Source organism: Anopheles coluzzii, chromosome 2 (genome assembly GCF_943734685.1).
Source record: "Anopheles coluzzii chromosome 2, AcolN3, whole genome shotgun sequence".
NCBI classification, from domain to species: domain Eukaryota; kingdom Metazoa; phylum Arthropoda; class Insecta; order Diptera; family Culicidae; genus Anopheles; species Anopheles coluzzii.
Genome location: NC_064670.1, coordinates 69,094,469 through 69,116,870, shown reverse-complemented (window position 1 = coordinate 69,116,870; position 22,402 = coordinate 69,094,469). Strand labels below are relative to the sequence as shown.

At 42.1% G+C, this 22,402-nt stretch overlaps 2 long non-coding RNA genes across 4 annotated transcripts; one reads left to right on the top strand and one right to left on the bottom strand.

Annotated features, from left to right (window-relative positions):
• The first annotated feature begins 8,795 nt into the window (after positions 1-8,795).
• On the top strand, positions 8,796-13,648 carry LOC125906681 (uncharacterized). Of its 2 annotated transcripts, XR_007452041.1 has the most exons (5): positions 8,800-11,204; positions 11,270-11,373; positions 11,460-12,622; positions 12,713-12,815; positions 12,894-13,648. It is a non-coding gene; the product is annotated as an uncharacterized LOC125906681 (long non-coding RNA). The 2 variants fall into 2 exon arrangements; XR_007452040.1 differs by having other exon boundaries at positions 8,796-11,204; positions 11,460-12,815.
• Positions 13,649-13,764: 116 nt separating this feature from the next.
• Positions 13,765-15,134, bottom strand: LOC125906679 (uncharacterized). Of its 2 annotated transcripts, none has more exons than XR_007452037.1 (3): positions 14,300-15,134; positions 14,107-14,203; positions 13,765-14,028 (listed from the first exon to the last, which is right to left on the bottom strand). It is a non-coding gene; the product is annotated as an uncharacterized LOC125906679 (long non-coding RNA). The 2 variants fall into 2 exon arrangements; XR_007452036.1 differs by having other exon boundaries at positions 14,107-14,209; positions 14,300-15,132.
• Positions 15,135-22,402: the final 7,268 nt, after the last annotated feature.

The window sequence follows — 22,402 nt, the reverse complement described above, 5'->3', positions numbered from 1 at the left end:
AGCAATTAAACACGTCTTTCCCGCTTATGCATCAATCTTCGAATGACGGTTATCTGTCAGTTTATTCACAAGGTAATTACAAGTATCGCGCAATGACGTTTATAATCTAAACTTAAGCTAGGTTTATACGTGCATGTTTACAGCTCGGCCGTTCCTGATTACAAATTGCCCTCAGTTTCACTATTCTCCAAATTCTGATTTGGTACAGGTTCCACTTCAGAGCTACTCCAAAGCCTTAGCTTATCTGACTCTAAAATATTGTCGTATGGTATTTGGGTTTGTTTGAAACCGTTGACATCACGTATTACATATCGATCGTTAAGGAGGCCGGTTAAGGATCGATATACGGGCCCTTGTATTTCGGTAGGAGCTTCTTGTTAGTATTAACGGAGTGATCTGTGTAACGAATTGCTACAAGATCTCCTTCCTCAAACTTTTCTGCTGGGCGATGTGTTTTGCTAAACTGCTTTGCGTTAACCATTTGCGATTTAATTATATTTTGAGAAGCTATGTTACGACATTCGGTTAAACCTACACTATTTTCCTGTTTTCCGTCTAAGTACTCTGTTATTTCATCTATTGCTGTACCTCGTTGTTCTATTCCAAATAACAAAACTGATGGAAGTTGTTGTGTCGAACTATGTACAGAGTTATTCAACGCATATTCTACTATTTGTAATTTACTGTACCAGTCGCTGTGGTCTAGGGGATCGGAAATTTTGCTAAGAATTGGTTTGATAACTCGATTAACTCGCTCCACCTGTCCATTTGCTTGAGGAGATGCAACTGCATTTAGTACATGAATTATATTACGGTTATTAAGAAAACTTGTGAACTCTTTAGATGTAAAACAGGTGGCCTGATCACTTATTAACCGTCTAGGGCGACTGTAGTAAGCAAAGTATTGATTCAATGCATTACAGACTTCTCGACTGCTGGTAGAAGATGTAGAGTATAGTTTGGTAAACTTTGTGAATGCGTCTATAACGACCAACAAATACTTTTTCTTTGATTTTAAAGCAGGATGCGGCCCAAGATGGTCTATGTGTAAAGTATCGAACGGTACGGGATTCTTTGAAATACTGTGAAGGTTACGCTTATTTTTGCGAGCAGGTGCTGAATACACAATGCATTTCAAACAGTTTCTGATAAAATTGTCGACCCGGTTCCGCATTGCAGGGAACCAAAAATGTCTACTGATTTTTGTGCAACATTTATCTACCCCTAAATGGCCTATCTTTTCATGCACATTCCGTATAACATTGTTGATCATTTGTTTCGGTACTAACAGTAAAAGTTTTCCTGCAGACGGTTCACGATATACTACACCATCGTGAAGTGCAAACCCTTCTGACAAACCATTTCCCAGTTCTTCTTTTATCTTGATTATCTCAGGATCACGTGTTTGAGCAATTTGCAACTGATAACCAATATCCAATTCGCTCACAGCACCTGCCATTGATACGCGACTAAGAGCATCTGCGTGACCCATGGTACTTCCTGGGCGATATTGAATGCTATAGTTATAATTTTCCAAAAAAAGAGCCCATCTCGCGATCTTAGCAGAGCAGTTTCGGTTCTTGAGAGTTTCAACTAGCGAATTACAATCGGTTACAATAATTATGTGAAGGCCGTGTACGTAATGATGAAAGCGTTTAAGGGCATAAATCACCGACAATGTCTCCAATTCATAGCTGTGAAGATGAGATTCAGACGAAGATGTTGTTTTCGAAAAATATGCTATAGGATGAAATTTATCATCATCCTGCTTCTGCAATAGCACTGATCCAAAACCAGACGAGCTAGCGTCACAGTGGAGTTGTGTTTCGCGTTTGGGGTCGAAAATAGCTAATATTGGAGAATTTAGGAGTTTTGTCTTTAATTCTTGAAAAGCATTCATACCATCATCATCAAACTGGAAAGGTGTTTTTTCCTTCAGCAAATTGCTCAATGGTTTGGCAATTCTCGAAAAAGATGGTACAAATCGCCGGAAATATGAGAAAAGACCTAAACAACGCTGAACTTCTTTAGCATTTCTGGGAACTGGATAATTAAGTATTGCTTGAAGATGGTGATCACTCGGATGAATACCGTTGGCATTTACATGGTAACCGAGATAGTCAAGGTCACTGTAGCCAAACTTGCATTTATCCAGCCTTAACTCCAACCCATTCTTGCGCAATGTTTTTAATACCGCACTGAGTGTTTGAACATGGTCTTCAAAGTTTTCACTACCAACAATTATGTCGTCCAGATAGACAACAAGTTTTCCCTGCTCTATAAATTCGCGCAGCACCGAATTAATGAATCTTTGAAATTGGGATGGTCATTTCTTAACCCAAATGGCATTTTTGTATATTCATATTGGCCATCAGGAGTCACAAAGGCTGTGTATGGAATTGATTTTTCATTCATTGCTATCTGATGAAATCCGATCTTTAAATCCATCAGGCTAAAAATCCGCTTATTGCTGAGATGCTCAATGCATGTATCTATCAGTGGCAATGGATAATTATCGCGCACAGTAATTTTGTTCAACGGCCTGTAATCTATACACATACGCACTTCTCCATTCTTTTTCCGCACAAGAACGATAGCGGGCGCATATGGTGAATTGCTAGGCCGAATGATGTTTTTTTCCAAAAGATCATGCACAGCCGTCTTCACTTGATTACGCTCAGCAAATGACAATCGTCTTGGCTTACAAAATATGGGCGTGTCACTCGTCAAGTTTATACTCATTGAATGATCTGGGTTAGCTTTTACTTCACACGTGAACTCTAAATAAGCCTTTTGAATTACACAATTCAATTGAAGTGATTGCTCAAAATTAAGATTAGAACCTACATCAAAATGATTTTCGGTGGCACTGATTTCAATTGCACACAGTTCAGAAAATGCAGCTGATAACACTCTAGCATCAGATCCTATTGCAGTAGTATTATTGTTCATCAAATCAGTCGAATTATTTTTCATAAGGTCTAGCGTAAGTAGGCGTCTTTCAATATTTGATTGTAATGCAACTTTATTTGTAGTACGTATTCCAAAAGTTCATTGATAGAATAAGCACATCGCTTGTAACAAAGATTAACCTTCAGTTTTTCCAACAAATCCCGACCGATGATCATAGGCCATGCCGTTTGATTAGATGGGATGATAATGAACGAATGCTGAACAAATGAACGGCGAAAGCGAATCAAACATTCTACTTGTCCGAGTGTCGTTAGTCTTCCATTTCCTAGCCCGCGATATTCTGATAGTTTTGGGTGGCACTCAATTCTGGGGACTACTTGTTCACTAATAAAACTCCTAGGGCTACACGTATCAAAAAGAGAATACACATTTGAGAATGGAGAGCTCACGTGATTGTTAGATAAAATTGCCACACTTACATTTTGCATTGGATGCACTTCGTTTGTTGGCTGAAGCTCGTAGTAAGACGTAACCTCTCCCTGTTGAACTGCCGCTGAAGTAGATGGGACACGTTGAAGGCAATCGCGAATTACATGTCCTGTCTTGTGGCACAAGAAGCACGATCCTGGCGGGCGTCTGGGTTGTCAACAATCCTGTTGATGATGCCCGTAACGCGCACAGTTGTAGCATTTTACTGCAGTATCAGATCGGGCAGTATTTGGTGCTGCTATTGTTTGCTTCATCTGACGGGGCCGAATAAATTCGTATCGTTGTAGCGCAGCTCGTAGCTCGTTCATACTATTGGTCGCAAATCGAATTGCAGCAGCATTAGTAGGATCTCCGATTCCATCAAGAATAATAGAAGTGAGTTCTTGTTCCGGAATCATTGCTCTTTTTGCGATGTTTTCCATTTCCATTATTTATAGTGTTGTGATCTCGTTCGGCAGCAATTTACGTTGTCAGAGTTGACGATATACACTTTCGGTCGGTGGTTTTGAAGAAAAATTAATCAGCAGTTTCTGTTTCAGTTCCTCATAATCGGTATGGATAGATGATTTAATAAACATTGCGGCGGTTCCTTCGAGCAATCGGCGTGTAACTATTATTTTTTGAACGTCGTCAATTTGTAGCGTGTGAAATGTTTTTTCTAGTTGGCCGACCCACATATTAACATCTTCTCCGTTATCACCGCTAAATTTATCCATTAAACCTTCCACATAGGCAACAACTTCGGATAGCGGAAGCACCTTTTGGTTAGCTTCACCAATACTTGCGCATTCAGCACGGTTTTCTCGCAATGGTTTCGGATTCACCGATACAACAAAGTTACTATCCTCGCTGGTCGCCATTTTACGCGTCGTTTCGGTGTTGGTGAGCACTCCGCAAACTGGTTTGACATGCTCCTTTTGTGTCGCTTCACTCACACTTTTGGGCACGATGAAACATGTCTTATGATCGGGCATTGCGGCCATTTTGTACGACGGCTTGGTATTGGTGCTCACCCCAGCAACTGCATCGTCGTATTCTCCTTGTATTGGATCATGTTTTCCTTTGGGAATGATTAAACTTTCCCCAAGCTCGATCATTCCAAGCACATTACACGATGGCTCGCCATGATTTTCGATTTCGTGAACTGCTTCAAGAGGCATATTTTGCACTGGCGTCTCCTGCTCGCACACAATCGAACACGATTGCTCAAAGAGCCGTCGGATTCCTGCTAATGTGGCGGTTGCGGGTACATTGACTTCGGCATGTTCAAGCACGCACAGCATTTCGTCCTTTGTAGGCATAACGATGGCTAACTTATCCCACTTCTGAGTTGTAAAAAGGGTTCACAAAGAAATAAATTTACACAAAGCAATTAAACACGTCTTTCCCGCTTATGCGTCAATCTTCGAATGACGGTTATCTGTCAGTTTATTCACAAGGTAATTACAAGTATCGCGCAATGACGTTTATAATCTAAACTTAAGCTAGGTTTATACGTGCATGTTTACAAAACGAATAATCGTAAAAATAACTGTTGATTTTACGAGAACAATGGTTACACACTATTGTTTTTAAGGATGCAACGATTTTCTAGGAGCTTTTTTTTAAGAAATGCGCTATCAATTTGTCTGACCTGGCCTTACTTGTCCGTGGCCTCATTATAGTACTGAACGATTGTACGTTTGTCTCGATAATTTTTCAGCTGTTAAGGTTTTTGTACCATCTTCAGAATATCCTGAAAACAATTTGTAACATGGAAGGAAGGGTACATTAAGAAGCAATATTGCGATTTTGCTTAATTGTTTGGAACTTTTTATGACTTTTGCACACTATGCTGCTGACTCTTAATTGAAGAATCTTTACAGTCAATTTTAGTAATTGTAAAACTTGCTTGGATGATATAATAATTTAAGAAAACCAACAATATAACCAATCGCATTGTTTAAACCAGTTATTTTGTGCATTAACTGTAATAATATAATAATGTATGTGTAAAAAATGCATTCTCCTGGCCCTCAACGCTCGATCATTTAGAAAGCAGCTGCTCACGATGACGATTTTAAATCAAATCGTCCGTATTATGAAACACGAGCTAGGAAAGAAAATATCGTTTAGAACCATCCTTCTTGTTAATAAAAGACAAACGTAACTAGCTTAGCGAAAACGATAACTTTCCGACCTTTAACTTCTTTTGAGTATAAATAAAATCAACTCCGATCATGGCAAGTCAGATTTGTTCGGATTGTCAGGATAGGACTAAGCCCATCCATCATCTATCGATTTCTCATTTAAGGAGTTTACTTATGTCCTCCTACCCAAGGTAAGCCCTCTAAACTCCAACGTCCTAAAGGATCGCCTAGACGATCAAGTGTCGAAAGTCCGCTTCGAAACAGTATCCACGGTACCCAAAAATTTAAACATACCACAAAGCTTTTCTGATATTACTGATTGTTTAGTCATTGATATCGATTAAAAATTGGCGAAAAAAAAAGGAATTGAAATTGGTTTTTTTTTATAGATGCGCAGGGTGGCAACCCATTCTGCTCATGTTCATCTCTGTTTCATAAAGTTTTATACAGATGTAAACTGTATTTTGTCGAAACAAGTTTGTTGATTTGGTATGCACTCACGGTTACCACGAAATTTCAACAAGAACAACAAAATGGTGTGAAGATTTTTCTGAACCAAAACGTTAATCCCGTAAGCCGAATACGCACCAAACATTTTATCGCGGTGTCTGTAAGAGGTTACCAAATCAAGTTTTTGTTTAGGGCGGTGGCAACGCTCATCGGATGCGATTTTATCGGACGAGATTTATTTGGAATTTGACAGATAACGTCGGACGTGCGATTTCGTCGTCCGACGTTATCTGTCAAATCCCATATAAAAATTTGACAGGCCGTCCGATAAAATCGAATGCGAAAAAGCGTTGCCACCGCCCTTATCACGAGCAAGCGGGCATCGCATTATGTTTTCTTTTAAGGCTCAGACATGTCTTTTTGACAGAATAAATAGCTGCATTTTCAGTAATTAGTTTTACTGATATTCAGTGAAACGACAAAACCATGTATTACTCAATAGCTTTCAGTAAAAAATGTAACTGCAGCAAACTTAGAAAATTTGCAGTGTATGATTTGTACACCATTTCAGGTTTTATTCTACTTCGATACATGTCAGCGAAACATTGACCTACCGCGATCGATGATCAGTTGTGCCGTTTGTACGATCATCACATTACATGGCGACCAGCGCTATCTTCCGAACCCATTACAAAACATTAATTTAGGCGTTGCAAATCCAGATGGCGCCACTGTACACCATTTTTACAGGGGTTTTCACCTGTGAGAAATATTTTGGAACACGATATGGAGAATACCAATAACAAGGCCGAACAAGGGGATCATTGTGTCATACTCAAGGTGTTGGTCTTCATACTCTTTAGAAAGTCTTTAAATTGAGTGCCAAAGGCTTTTTAACGAGTGAAAACCCTGAATCCCTTTGCTGTATATCATCACAGACACATATTTCAATCAGTGAATACAATCGTCATCATTTATATTTGAGAATCATGTGAAAAGGTTTATTGGTATTGGTATTGGTAAAAGGTATTGGTTTTAATAATAAAAAGTTTAAAATGACCTACACAAAATTAAAAAAAAAAACAAGTTGTCGCCGACAGAAATGAATTAGGTGGGATTCTAAAAATAGTAATGAACTAATCAGGATTAGGACTAGAACTAAGATGAATTCGGAAGTAGGATGAACAATAGCATAGGATGAGATAGGGAGGCCACGCCCACTTTGTAGATTAGAACACCTAGTGCGATTAGCAGATTAAGTAGTGTTAGTAGTTAGGATTAAAGTGCGTGGGCATAGATTTAAGGCACATTAAAATAAGGGTGGGGGTATTCATCATAAGGACATAGGGCATAAGGAAACTAGGATAAGGAAAATTAGGAATAGGATCGCTAGAGTAAGATAGCGGCGTAGAACGGCTACGCCGAAGCAAATGAATAAAATCAGTTCCGTTCTTCCTGATCACAGTCTAGAGAACAGTCTAGTGTTCACTTACTCCGCTTGCATACGGGGTTGCGATTCCGTCACTGCAAACCTATTATTAGGAGAATTGTCCGGTAAAAGATACAAGTAATTCAAAATAAATTGGTATCATCAATTTTCCAAGTGTTCATAGCACCCTACATACTTCCCTAACGTTAGGTTTCCCACGATTTATTGTTCAGTTCTCATAATTTGTTGGGCTCATCTCACGATTTATTCATCGTATCCCATAGATTATTGATTCGTTCCCATAATGTATTGGTATCGTCCTGTTGGATAGCAATACAATTGAACTAAACAAATCTGGGAAACGGCCAAAAAATCGTGGGAACGCCCCAAAAAAGCATGGTAACCAACCACAAATTGATGGGAACCAACCAATAAATCGTGAAACCCTGTAAGACAATTCGTTATTTAAAAAGTAAAATTAAATAATGATTCAAGCAACTACTTTGTCTCGGTCGGCAGTTTTAAACAAAACAATATTAGAAGTAATTTTTTATCCAATATTGTAAATTTTCTGTGATTTAAAGTTAACGCAACTTATTGCCGCTTTTAAGCCGTATTTGATATATCTTCGACAGTAACGCTGAAACTTCCCGCGTTAGTTAGAATGTATTTCGGTTTCTGGATATGTTGTTATACGATGTCAGGTACATACAAAGTACTGCAGCTTTTCAAAAAGTACTAAAATTCCGAACACGCCGTAACGCCAAGTACAGGGCGTTCTGTTCATTGTGCAGGTGAACGATGTTTGTATGGCGCGCCGTGCAACGACGCGTGCTACAAACATGTTTGAATGCATTTTTTCACATTTGAGGTTAAATGATAAGTCTGAAATTTTGACAGCATGTTGACCACAGGTGGTAGAATAAGACAGGATTTTTTTTGTTTTATTTTTTTATTAAAAGTAATTAAAATTTCCTTTCCAATGATATATTATTCATCCTCCTACTACAAATATTCACACCTAAACTTATTATGTGAACATATGACAAAAGCTGAAGAAAAAGTTAAGCTAGGAAAGAATTATCAACTATGACCAGTCATAATTTCTGAAGTTGAAATGATAGAGATGTAATATTACAGATTTTTCTTAAGTATTTATTTAGCTTTGCAATAAACACGATATTTTTTCATCTGAGAATTTTGTTGGGACTTCCGATCGCCCTTGCCCCGCTGTGCAGATGACCCCCGAGATACGACTGTTTTTGGGACCAACAAAATGACCCAAAGCAAGGCGCAAGTCGAAAAAGTCGTAAGTCCAAAATTTGGGAATATAAAATTTATTGGAACTGAAGTTGAAATGATAGAGTTATAATAATACAGATTTTTCTTAACTAACTATTTGGCTTTGTAATAATTCATCCGATTTTCTTTTTGGATTTTCGACCGCCCTTGCCCCACAGTGCAGGTAACCCCGGAGAAACGACTGTATTTGGGACCGAAAAAATGACCCAAAGCAAGGCGTAAGTCGATACCCGACAGACAAAGAGAACGAAATTTTCGGGCGAGGGGTAGGTAGAAACACGCGGTGGGGGTCCGGCCCAAGCACGGATCCGAAGTCCGTTGTTTTGGGCTGAGAATTAAAAATGGCGGATGGAGCGCTACCACGGAGAGAATGCGCTCTCTTGCTTGCCTTTAAAATACACGAGGCGCTCTCGCTGTAAAGAACGCTCGCTCGCGCTGTTTCATCGTATTTTCTTCATACCCCTTCCTTCCCGTTTCTTTCGGCTTGCGCAGCGCTGAACTGGTACCCCCTCCCACTTGATTCCAGCGAATTGCGCTGCGCTGGACTGACACCCCCTCCCGCTCGTTTCTTTCGTAGCGCGCTGTGCGCTTTCCTTCATTCGGACTTGGTACACCCGAATCAAAACAAAAACTTGAACACATCAAACTTGGTTTATATTTTATCACTTTTATTGCAAATAAAGGGGCATTTTCACACATAGCTTCACACAATCTTGCCACAAAATCACACAAATTCTTAATATAAAAAAATCGTCGTATTTCAAAGAGCCGTCTAACTGCGTGGATCCCGTTCGACACAGCAAAAATGGATTCGATGTTCGATACAGCAAAAATAAACATTGAAATAAAGCAGCGCATATCACACATTTAAGATAAATGGTGAAAGAAAAGCGCAGCTTCATTTCAATGTGCACAACACTTCAACACTTAGCGAAGCTTCGATCGTCCGGGACTTAGGCTAACACGCGCGCAGCCTTTCACGGCGAACGCTTGAGCTGAACTGACGATTTCGTGTGGTGGCAAGAAGGGGAGCGCACAGAGGAACACTCGCTGCACTAGTGCGAGCGAGACACCGATACCCGCATGCCGCTGCGAGAAAACCAAACTGAGCGCGCAGGCTGAAAGTGAACGCACACATTCACACATGTGTAATTGTGTGAGTGCAAAAACTGTGTAGAAACCAAAACACGCTCGCGCCTCCGAGCAATTCCGCGAATTTCCAACCGTCTCCCCATGCTTCTACATGCCCCTCGCCTGAAAGTCACACACTTTTTCATTCTCATTGCTAGTAGGGTATAGACCCCGACAGACAAAGAGAACGAAATTTTCAGGCGAGGGGTAGGCAGAAACACGCGGTGGGGGTCCGGCCCAAGCACGGATCCGAAGTCCGTTGTTTTGGGCTGAGAATTAAAAATGGCGGATGGAGCGCTACCACGGAGAGAATGCGATCTCTTGCTTGCCTTTAAAATACACGAGGCGCTCTCGCTGTAAAGAACGCTCGCTCGCGCTGTTTCATAGTATTTTCCTCATACCCCTTCCTTCCCGTTTCTTTCGGCTTGCGCAGCGCTGAACTGGTACCCCCTCCCACTTGATTCCAGCGAATTGCGCTGCGCTGGACTGACACCCCCTCCCGCTCGTTTCTTTCGTAGCGCGCTGTGCGCTTTCCTTCATTCGGACTTGGTACACCCGAATCAAAACAAAAACTTGAACACATCAAACTTGGTTTATATTTTATCACTTTTATTGCAAATAAAGGGGCATTTTCACACATAGCTTCACACAATCTTGCCACAAAATCACACAAATTCTTAATATAAAAAAATCGTCGTATTTCAAAGAGCCGTCAAACTGCGTGGATCCCGTTGTTCATGTTCGATACAGCAAAAATAAACATTGAAATAAAGCAGCGCATATCACACATTTAAGATAAATGGTGAAAGAAAAGCGCAGCTTCATTTCAATGTGCACAACACTTCAACACTTAGCGAAACTTCGATCGCCCGGGACTTAGGCTAACACGCGCGCAGCCTTTCACGGCGAACGCTTGAGCTGAACTGACGATTTCCCAAGTAGCAGAGCCGAAGTTTTTCAGAGATTTTTCTGTGTGCCAAAGCGAGATGCCCTGTCTTCTCTCTCTAGATTTTGGACAGCAAACCGCTGCGCGTGTAGAGGTGTGTGCGTGTGACGAACAACGATGGATGAAAAACGCGAGGAGCGGGGTCCGAAGTCTTTCGTTGGTCACACACACACATCCATCTACCGTTGGATTGCGCTACATCGAGTCTACCCATCTCTCTCGATCTACCATGATTTTTTCTGCTATCGCACTCATCTGGGAGTTAGGCATCCTCAGTCTGCCCAGAACTTTCGTTGTGGAAGGATGTGCGGGAGTGATGTGCGATTTCTTGTGTCCCCTACTTTCCTTGTTTATGTTTTGCGCAGTGTTGCTTCTTCTTCCATTGTGGAATGATTTATCCTAGCAAATTGTTGAGGTAAGTTTCTTGATCTCATATGTGCTTCAATGTACTAATTTAACTAATGCTTATCGTCTTCAAAGTTACAGGTGCATGCGCCATTCATCAACGCCTACCTGTTGGCATCATCAACAATCTTTATAGTAGGTGACGGAAAGAAATTGTTTTCCAGTTTTTAAATATTAAGGTAAGTGTTGCTCTCATCATATACGTAAAACTATCCAAAGTAATACGTACTACATGCATTAATTATTGGTTCATTTTTATTGACAGCGTTCAGCACAACTCAGCCACAAAACAACGCACTGGATTGCGCTAAGAACCTGTCGAAACGCGCGCAGCCCCCGGGAGCGGTAGGAGAAAGGAAGAACGAGAGGAGAAAAAACTAAAGCCAGCGCGCAGCTCTGATGGTACCCCGTACGCGGTAAGAAGAAAAAAGATCGAGAGGAGGAATAACGGTAAATTTGGAAGGGGGAGACCGTTCTGCCGTCTCCACAGTGTGAGTATGCCAAAGCACGTGTTGGAAGGGAAAGAAAAAGTGTGGAATAAACCGCATGCGAATGTGTGCATACAGCAAAAGTAAACATGTGTGCCTCATCATTTCTATAAGCAATCCGAAAAGGGGGTGGAGCAAACACATTGGTATGCGTGAGATGCAGAATAAATCGGAGCGTTATAGTATGTGTGAACGCGATCGTTCGGGTCGAATGTGTCTATGTGTGCGTGAAACCATATTTACACTTCTACTGCAAGTGGGTACGTAAGTGGGGCCATATGTGTACGACACGATCCCATACAAAACTTCGGCTTTTGCGGACTGGGTTCGTGTGGTGGCAAGAAGGGGAGCGCACAGAGGAACACTCGCTGCACTAGTGCGAGCGAGACACCGATACCCGCATGCCGCTGCGAGAAAACCAAACTGAGCGCGCAGGCTGAAAGTGAACGCACACATTCACACATGTGTAATTGTGTGAGTGCAAAAACTGTGTAGAAACCAAAACACGCTCGCGCCTCCCAAGTAGCAACCGAAGCTTTTTTCTCCCAGTTTCAACCCCCTCATGTCCAAAAACTGCCTTCGCTTACTATTCCTATCCCGTTTCTACATTCCACAACGTTTGTTGCGTTCTCGCTCATCAGGGTGTTAGTCAATTCTCTCTTGCCACACGAAGAGAATTCTCCTGCACACTTCGTATGTTGGATTCTACCCATCCCTGTTGAACACACGTCATTTTCTTCCATCGCACTCATCAGGGTGTTTGCTCTTTTCCATCCAAGCCAAAGAGCGACTTCAGTGTGCTCTGAACCGTGGATGTGAGAGTGTGTGTTTGTGTGCTGCGTGAACTATTTTTCCTGCGTGAAACACTTTCCATACTGCGCCATCCGCGGTGTTCTTTCTGCTTCATCGGAGGACGAATTTTTATCATCTAATTGTTTGGGTAAGTGTCCTTTTCTAAGTGTCTAGTGCTATGTGACATTTATTCTAATTCTAATATTATTCTAATATGCAATGTTTTGCACATTACAAGTTTCAGATGTGTGCTGCTACCGCTAGCTGTTCCTAAAACTACTTAAAAAGTGTGACACTGTGTGCACAGGCGTTAGAGTTTCAATTGATCCTCAAGCACAAAGGTAAGTTTGTCACATCTTTAAATCAAGTGTAATCTTTTTAACAAAGTGTGTCTATTAATTGTGTACTTTCATCAACAGCCTTCATACAACACCGCGGTTGAGGCGCGCCAAATCTGATGACATCTTTCCTGAACCAAGCAGGCTGAACACGCGCACCACCACGGGCTCCAGCGCGGTGTGAAGAGGGAAGAAGAAAAGGCAGAATTGGAAACAGCCGCGCCAGGCTTCCAACCACCGTGTGTGTGTATGTAAGTATGTGAGAACACATGTGTGAATCTTCTTGTGGGAACTGCAAAAAGAAGAGAATAAAGAGTGTGAAGCAGCTAGACTGCCGCAACCAAATCAAGAGAGTGAATTCTCATTTCAATCCGAAAAACTGGGAGAGAGTGATGACATGCGAGAGAGAATAAAACTAGAAACACGAGAGAGGACACGAAGCGCTTTCGGGTTTTTTTTCGCCTTCGCGCACATTTTGCTTTATGCGCGCGAAAAAGTGAGCCTTGATCAGCGCGATGGCTCCCATACAAAGGCCTTCGGCTTTGCTATCTGGGCTCCGAGCAATTCCGCGAATTTCCAACCGTCTCCCCATGCTTCTACATGCCCCTCGCCTGAAAGTCGCACACTTTTTCATTCTCATTGCTAGTAGGGACGTATGTAGAATATCTGGGAATTAAAGTTGTGGTAGGTTCGGCGCGCACTTTGCTTACCAGAACCGTGTGCGGTAAATCGATTCGCGGAATGCCCAGATAGCAAAGCCGAAGGCCTTTGTATGGGAGCCATCGCGCTGATCAAGGCTCACTTTTTCGCGCGCATAAAGCAAAAAGTGCGCGAAGGCGAAAAAAACCCGAAAGCGCTTCGTGTCCTCTCTCGTGTTTCTAGTTTTATTCTCTCTCGCATGTCATCACTCTCTCCCAGTTTTTCGGATTGAAATGAGAATTCACTCTCTTGATTTGGTTGCGGCAGTCTAGCTGCTTCACACTCTTTATTCTCTTCTTTTTGCAGTTCCCACAAGAGGATTCACACATGTGTTCTCACATACTTACATACACACACACGGTGGTTGGAAGCCTGGTGCGGCTGTTTCCAATTCTGCCTTTTCTTCTTCCCTCTTCACACCGCGCTGGAGCCCGTGGTGGTGCGCGTGTTCAGCCTGCTTGGTTCAGGAAAGATGTCATCAGATTTGGCGCGCCTCAACCGCGGTGTTGTATGAAGGCTGTTGATGAAAATACACAATTAATAGACACACTTTGTTAAAAAGATTACACTTCATTTAAAGATGTGACAAACTTACCTTTGTGCTTGAGGATCAATTGAAACTTGAACGCCTGTGCACACAGTGTCACACTTTTTAAGTAGTTTGAGGAACAGCTAGCGGTAGCAGCACACATCTGAAACTTGTAATGTGCAAAACATTGCATATTAGAATAATATTAGAATTAGAATAAATGTCACATAGCACTAGACACTTAGAAAAAGACACTTACCCAAACAATTAGATGATAAAAGTTCGTCCTCCGATGAAGCAGAAAGAACTCCGCGGATGGCGCAGTATGTAAAGTGTTTCACGCAGGAAAAATAGTTCACGCAGCACACAAACACACACTCTCACATCCACGGTTCAGAGCACACTGAAGTCGCTCTTTGGCTTGGATGGAAAAGAGCAAACACCCTGATGAGTGCGATGGAAGAAAATGACGTGTGTTCAACAGGGATGGGTAGAATCCAACACACGAAGTGTGCAGGAGAATTCTCTTCGTGTGGCAAGAGAGAATTGACTAACACCCTGATGAGCGAGAACGCAACAAACGTTGTGGAATGTAGAAACGGGATAGGAATAGTAAGCGAAGGCAGTTTGTGGACATGAGGGGGTTGAAACTGGGAGAAAAAAGCTTCGGTTGCTACTTGGGTGTGGAGGAATAATGCAGAACGAGGCGGGGTATCGAGGCGAGAACTAGTGTTGGGTCATACGATTCATTTCATGACCCGACCCGGAGTCAGGTGCAAGCCAGTCGGAATTGATTCCGACCCGTGGGTGCAGCGGGTGCGCTAGGTCGGAGTCGGAATCAAATCCGACCCGCGGGGGCAATGAGTTCGGGTCGACCCGATAGATCAGTAGGTGCGAGAAAACATAAGCGACTCCGACCCGTTGGTGCAGCGAATTCGGGTCGGGTCGGGTCACGGTAGGTTCAGTTTGACCCGAGGGTGCAGCGAGTTCGGGTCGACCCGATAGATCAGTAGGTGCGAGAAAGCATAAGCGACTCCGACCCGTTGGTGCAGCGAGTTCGGGTCGGGTCGGGTCATATTGAACCTATCTTGATGCTACTGTGGCCCGACCCGACCCGAACTCGCTGCACCAACGGGTCGGAGTCGCTTATGCTTTCTCGCACCTACTGATTTATCGGGTCGACCCGAACTCGCTGCACCCTCGGGTCAAACTGAACCTACTGTGGCCCGACCCGACCCGAACTCGTTGCACCAACGGGTCGGAGTCGCTTATGCTTTCTCGCACCTACCGGAGTAGTTGCACCCACTGAACCTCCTTGTACCTTTCGGGTCGACCCGAACGACTCCGGGTCGCTTACGGATGGCTCCGACCCGATAGGTTCGGGTCGACCCGCCCATCACTAGCGAGAACGTACCGTAGTTGGTTTGATTGCAAATGAATTGCATCATTCGTTCACTGCGTTAGGAAGAGATGGTCAAGTTAAACTTATGCAACGGACGGGATGAACTACGAAACTTTACTTGCGCGATGGATCGGATTCCAGGTGGCGTTAAAACGCTACGGGAGTATTAACCGATTAAGGTGCAAACTTGCACTTCTTCCGTAGAAGGGGTAATGCTGATCGGTCAACCGACTGAACAGATGATAACCAAACGTGGTTACCAATTGGGCAGAGCCTTCGGTGGCATCTGCTAATGGGGAGAAACACTAAACACGAGTGATCTACGTGTATGAAACTAGTGAACTGTCTCACTGTTTCGAATAAGCTTTATTTATAACGAATTCTTAAACAGTGATGACACAATGTCGTTTTACACTTATTTTATGGTTACGACTAATATTGACCTATTTTCATTATGTGTTTGCTCACCTTCCTGGTTTGAGGTTCGTTCATCAAAATATAAAGTCAATGTCCGGTTGTTTGTTTGTCACTTGGCGTTATTGTTGCGCAATCGTTTTGCATCCGTTCTTAGTTGCGAGGCGCGTTTCATGTTACCGTCGCGTTACGTTTTTATAAATTGTCGGTTCGCGCTTCCTGTCCTACGGTTTGTGTGTGCTAAGCATTTATTGCATGGTAGGTTTTGTGTCTCAGCTGATTCGATTGTTGGTTAATTTGGATGTGTTTTTAGTTGGATGGTTTTCTCATGGTCACGAATTTTTGTCTCTTGGTATTTTTTCGTTATTTTAATATTTTAATAATTGCAGAATGCTCAACAAAATTAGAGCGGTTATACAATGCAAAGGAATTAATTCAGGAAATCTGTTTATTTCACATAGTGTTATGTCTTATTTATAATAATATCAAAACAATTTAGAGAAGATTAATGCTCGATTATTTCTTCATTTTGGCATCGTGGCAAATCTTCTTCTTCTTTTGGCTCAACGAACGTTGTCGATCAAAGCCTGCCTGTACCACAACTTGTGGGCTTGGCTTTCAGTGACTTATGGATTACCCCCCATAGCAGGATAGTCCATCCTACGTATGGCGACACGGTCCATTTGGGGCTTGAACCCATTATGGGCATGTTATTAAGTCGTACGAGTTGACGACTGTATTACGAGACCGGCAATCGTGGCAAATAGTTAAATAAATTACTTAAATAGCTCTCGCAATCCGTACGGTTTATCATTGTACTGCCATTTTCGATTGAGGAGTACAAAGTATATTCGTTGTTCAAAAGCAATCAGCTGTGTTGATCTACGTACCTGAAATTAAGTCAAACAATTTGAAGCATTTTCCTTAAAATCCCAATAAAATATTCATAAACCACAGATTTTTATTGAAATTTTGCATTGAAAGTCATTTTATTAAAGGTTCCAAGTTAAGTTAGTACTTTATAGTAGTAGTTCGTGCGAGACACAGCGAGATTCCGCTTTACAACGCTAATGGTGAAAAAGTATGCTTTTAGGCAGTTGATTTGTTGATATAGTTGGTAATTGGGTGTTGAATTTAAAATTGAAATCGAGTATTTTTTTTTCTCCTCTCTATATACATAATTCAATATCACAAAGATGACAAAAGTTGTCGCAACAACGGTGATTCAGCAGTGCTCGAGCTTCTGAGCTTTGCAAGAGCATGTGACGCTATGTCGTTAATAGGAATTGTGTTTGCCATTTCATAAACTTGTCTGGATCTCGTTCTATACTCTACATCTAATATCATCCGCAGAACTTTGTTTAACTTGCCCTGGAGTTTTTTTCCGATTTGATACAGCACAGCTACTCCAAACCGGGATACCGTAAGTCAGGTATGTCAAACTGGCGGCCCGCGGGCCGCATGCGGCCCGCGTCGATTCTGAATGCGGCCCGCGAGAGTATTTTGAGAATTGCTAAAAGCACTGCAAACCATAAATCTGTTATTACTATTTGTCAAAGTGTATTAAATTTTCCAAAGAAGAACAATCCTTTTGTTGGTATATTTTTCGAAACTATGAATGTACCCATAACATCTCATAAACTTATTCTACACAAACGTACATATCAATCGAGACCCGTAAGAAACATGGAATCGAATGCAAACTCAGTGGTATTATGTTTCGATTAAATTCTGAATATTAGCATAATTTTGTGCACACTCGATTGCACATTCTGTATGGAAATATAGATCTGCGTCAACTGGCTACAAACGAAAAAGGAATGAAAATAACTTGATACATACACTAGGAAACTTTGCAACAACTAGTGATTGATTGCCGGAATCGCATCCACGGCTCAAAACCATTTCCGATCATAGCTATTCCGACTTCGAATCCGGCCAAATCAAACCAACAGTTCCGTTCGGTGCCGTCCGAAGCCTATAGAGCCGTTTAGAGCCATTCGGAACCGTTGGAGTCATCGGTTGTCCCACCGAATTTGACAATCTCCATGCCCCCGACTGCCGAGTAAAGGATTCATTCGGCTCCGATTTTTTTCCGACCTTAGAATGTTACATCATTGATATTCGATTGGAGCCACTTCTGTTTTTTGTCATAAACATGCCACCATAAATGTTAATAAAAATGATTGTAGCCAAGTTGGAATTATTTGTACCCAACATTCTGCAAGACGAATTAATGTAATTTCCAACCTCCCCAAAAATCAAATCCAAAATGATATGATTACGCTTAAGCCTAAAGGATTTAGATTAAAGATAAAAATAATCGAAATGCCGAAGCCTTGCAATACAAAGCTTATTATTAGATTAGCTCACACAGTCCTCAATTCCTCAATTCGCGAATCATCTCCCTTCAAGTGTCACAAACAGATTTGCCGATCTGTATGGGATCACACACCACGACTCTTCGTCTGATAAAATTATCGTAATTTAAAAAAAGTTATTCGTAAAATACGGGTTCTTGTTATAAGAAATTAATATATCACCAGAACACTTGGAACTTGGAAATTAGCGAAAAATAATTGTTTAGGATTGAAATGCACCAAAATGCAGGCAATTTGTTGTGCACGTGAATTAAGCCATAAAACCAATAGCAGCGCCATCTCGAGGCAATGACACAATTACTCCCAACTTCACAGTAGCGCCATCTGCGTGATTAGTTATACCCGGGATTAAAGTTATATAGGGTCAAAGGGATGATATTGGCTAATAATTAGGAAACATTTGTATGTCCACGGAAAGAGGGGAAATTAAGCCAGCTTACAAACCCAAAAATGTAAACATCGCTAACGGAACACAGCAATTTGTAATGAGTACCCCAAGAAATACATTCAGAATTCAGTTAACAGCACAGATTTTGGAGCCAGAATTTATTTCTACATCTTCATATCACCTTGCTAGCAAATCTTGCAAAGAGTCCTTGGCGGGTAGCTCTTGCTTGACACTTGTTAGCGCTCTCCGGTGAATATGGTATCTGTGCTGATTTTTGCTCCCATAGAAAACTCGAGTCGCGAGTTTTAACTATCTAGTGTAGGGCGCAATCCTACACAATAACGTTTAAACACGTGTTATTACTGTAGGGGATTTGGGGTTAGATGTGATATGCACTTTTAACTGTCCGAACACTGTATATGTTTGTAAGATGTTGTTAATTCACAAGTTTATTTCACTTTAGAACTGATTGGTCAGAACGCGACTTTTTGGGTCTGAGGTCAAAACGTGACCTGTTGGTACGGGGATCAGAACGCTACTTGTTGGTACGGGGATCAGAATGCTACTGATCGGGTCAGAGTTCAGAACGCGACTGATCGGGTCAGAGTTTAGAACGCGACTGATTAAGCTGATAAGAATTCTCTCGGTCAGCGCGTAGCGCTCTCTCATTGAGCAGCGCACGGCGACAACGATTAAGTTCCCTCTCTCACTCCTTCTCTCTCTCGCGCGCACGTATGCTAAACGGAATACGTTTTCTTCAACAATTACAATTTTTCTCTTGATCTGCCAAAAAATTGCAAGCAAATATGGTTGTTATTCATCCATTGATGGATAGCTCGGATTGCTTGACAAAGATTCACTACAGGCTGCTAGACTTCTCCTACTTCAGTGAAAAAGTGTGTTTGACAGATATTTTCTAGCAGAACTGCCGTAAGAGAACGCGAGTAATGAAAAAAGTCCTATTTTAATAATAACATTGAAAGTACATTAAAATTTTTTTCTCATATAAAAAAGAGCACATATAAAAATAACATCGCGAATTTGTACATAACAAACGATTCCAGATAAGAAGCGAGGAGTACAAAAAGTCAATTTGTTTAACAATAAAAATGTAAAAAAAGTATTTTACATAAATATTGGGGTATATTTTCCATTCTCAACTTTGCGGCCCGCGAATCACTGAAAATTTGTACTTGCGGCCCTCTGAGGAAATGAGTTTGACACAGCTGCCGTAAGTTATTGTAGGTAAAATAATGGTTTTGTAGATTGCCAGTTTGTTGACCTGATGCAATTTGGATCTCCTGTTAATGAGGAAATATAAGCTTTTAACTAATATCTGGCATTTATGGATACAATGGTTTACGTGATCTCTAAAGTTTATCTTTTGATCAAAGATAACACCAAGGTATGTTGCAGTACGAGACCAGCTAATAGTGCTGCCTAAAATAATAATTCTATGTCTGCCAGAAGGGCTCAATAGTGATCTACGCATTCTGTGTGGAAAGATTATTGCCTGAGTTTTATCCTGATTGATTTTAAGTTTCCAATCTTGTACATATATAACGATGATGTCAACACATTTTTGAGCTCTAAAACGTAGTTCATCAGGTTTGCGTCCCTTAACGGCTACAGCTGTGTCATCCGCAAAGAGGAACAGTTCACACCCTTGTGGTAGCGAAGGTATGTCAGCCAGGAAGATACAGAAAAGAAGTGGTCCCAGTATACTACCTTGGGGAACTCCCGCCGAGATGCTGATACTATCTGATATTGTGGATCCTAAAGCGACACGGAACGATCGATCCTGCAGATAACTCCGAATCATTTTGATGAGAAACTGAGGTAGCCCCTTGATTGACATCTTGTAGAGCAGGCCATCATGCCAAACGTTGTCGAACGCCTTTTCAAAGTCCAGCATGACAACGGCTGTGGACTTCGAAAGACGTTTGTTGTTCAGGATGGTGTTATGCAGTCTCAGCAGCTGATGGGTAGCCGAGTGTCCAGCGCGGAATCCAAATTGTTCAGGTGGAAAGATGTTGAGTTCAAAGATAGCATCACGCAACCTCCAGTAAATTACCTTCTCAAATAGCTTGCCCAACGCTGCAAGAAGGCTGATAGGTCTGAAGCTTGCTGGGAGTGTCGGGTCCTTCCCAGGTTTGAGAACGGGAATGACCTTGGCACACTTCCAACATGACGGGAAGTAGCTTAACTCAAAGCACTTTGAGAAGATGTTGGCGAGTAGCTGAAGTGCTCGAGAGGGCAATCGTTTCAACAGCAGATTGAGTATCGCATCGAAGCCTGGTGCTTTCATGTTGGCCAAGGTGGTCAGGGCCCCTTTAACCTCATCACTCGAAACACGAGCTTCGGGTGGTGTTGGTGGAAGCTGGTGATTAAGTTGGTGTAAGGAGGCTGCTACATCAGCTTCATGAGGACTGTTGATACTGGATCCGAGTTGATGGGCCTGGACGAACTGATACGCAAGGGCAAATGATTTTTCCGGGGCTGTGATAACAACATCATCGTTAAATTTGAGAGGAGGAACAGGTCTCGGTTTCTTCCTCAGAATCTTGGCGAGTTTCCAGAATGGATGTGCTCTCGGGTCCAATCTTTTGACCATGTTTGCAAAATTAATATTGCGAATCATTTCGACGCGATCTGCAATAAGTCTCCCCAACATGGACGAGCGTTGTTTCAGCGCGGGATTACCAGTTCTTTGATGTTGACGGCTCAGCATGTTCCTCTCGGCGATTAGACCCTTAGTCAGTGGATCCAGGGTGAGCACAGCAGTCTTTGTTGTCACCAAAGGGACGCATTCAGCTTCAGCAACTTGGATAGCATCTTCCAGGTTGTGAATGGCAACATCAATATCATTTGCAGTGTCAATATCTGTGTGAAGTATGTGGAGATCGATTATTTGGCCGTATCTATCCCAGTTGACGAGCTTATAGTTCCGTCGAGTGGAGGGAGGTGGACGTGGAGAATTAAGCTCGATTTCCGTAATGACTGGAAAATGATCGGAGTTGAGACCGTCGGTAGCTACTGGTTTACTAATAGTTGTGTTGGTCCAAAACAAGTCCAGCGTTGGTGGAATGCCGTTATGAGATATAAAAGTTGCTTGGTCAGGAAACTCAAAGGTGATGCTGCCATTTAGAAGGTGTTCTGCAAGATGGACACCGTTGGTGTTGTTACGATGATTGCCCCACATCTGGTGACGAGCATTGAAATCAGCACCGATAACAATTCGATGATTTGACCGTGTTATTTTGCACAGATCCTCGTTAAAGACAGTCGCCAGATTGTTGGCTGTTGAACACTGTCTGGGACAGTAGGCAGCCAGTAGTACAAGGTGGTCAGCCGCTGATGTAAATTGCACGCCAATGGCTTCAATTATGTTAGTAGCGAAGTGTGGGAGCAGCACATGTTGTAGATTCGCTTTGATCGCTATGGCCACTCCTCCAGATCTGTGCGCAGTAACTCGATCCAGTCGATGAACAATATAACCATTAATGTGGAAACTCATCTGCGGACTACGATGAGTCTCCACTAGTAGAACCACATCAATATGGTGTTGACGAAGAAAGTCTTGAAGGACGATAGCTTTAGGTTTGACCGAATTAGCGTTCCAAAGCATGGTAGTGAGCTTATCCATACTGAATGATGAGTTCACCAAGTACGGAGATTTGGTCAGCCTTAGTACGGCAATGGCGGAGCTTTGAACTCATTTCCCGAAAGATCTTCATGAGGGTAGTGGCATCATGAAGCTCATCGGAGGCCTCAGGC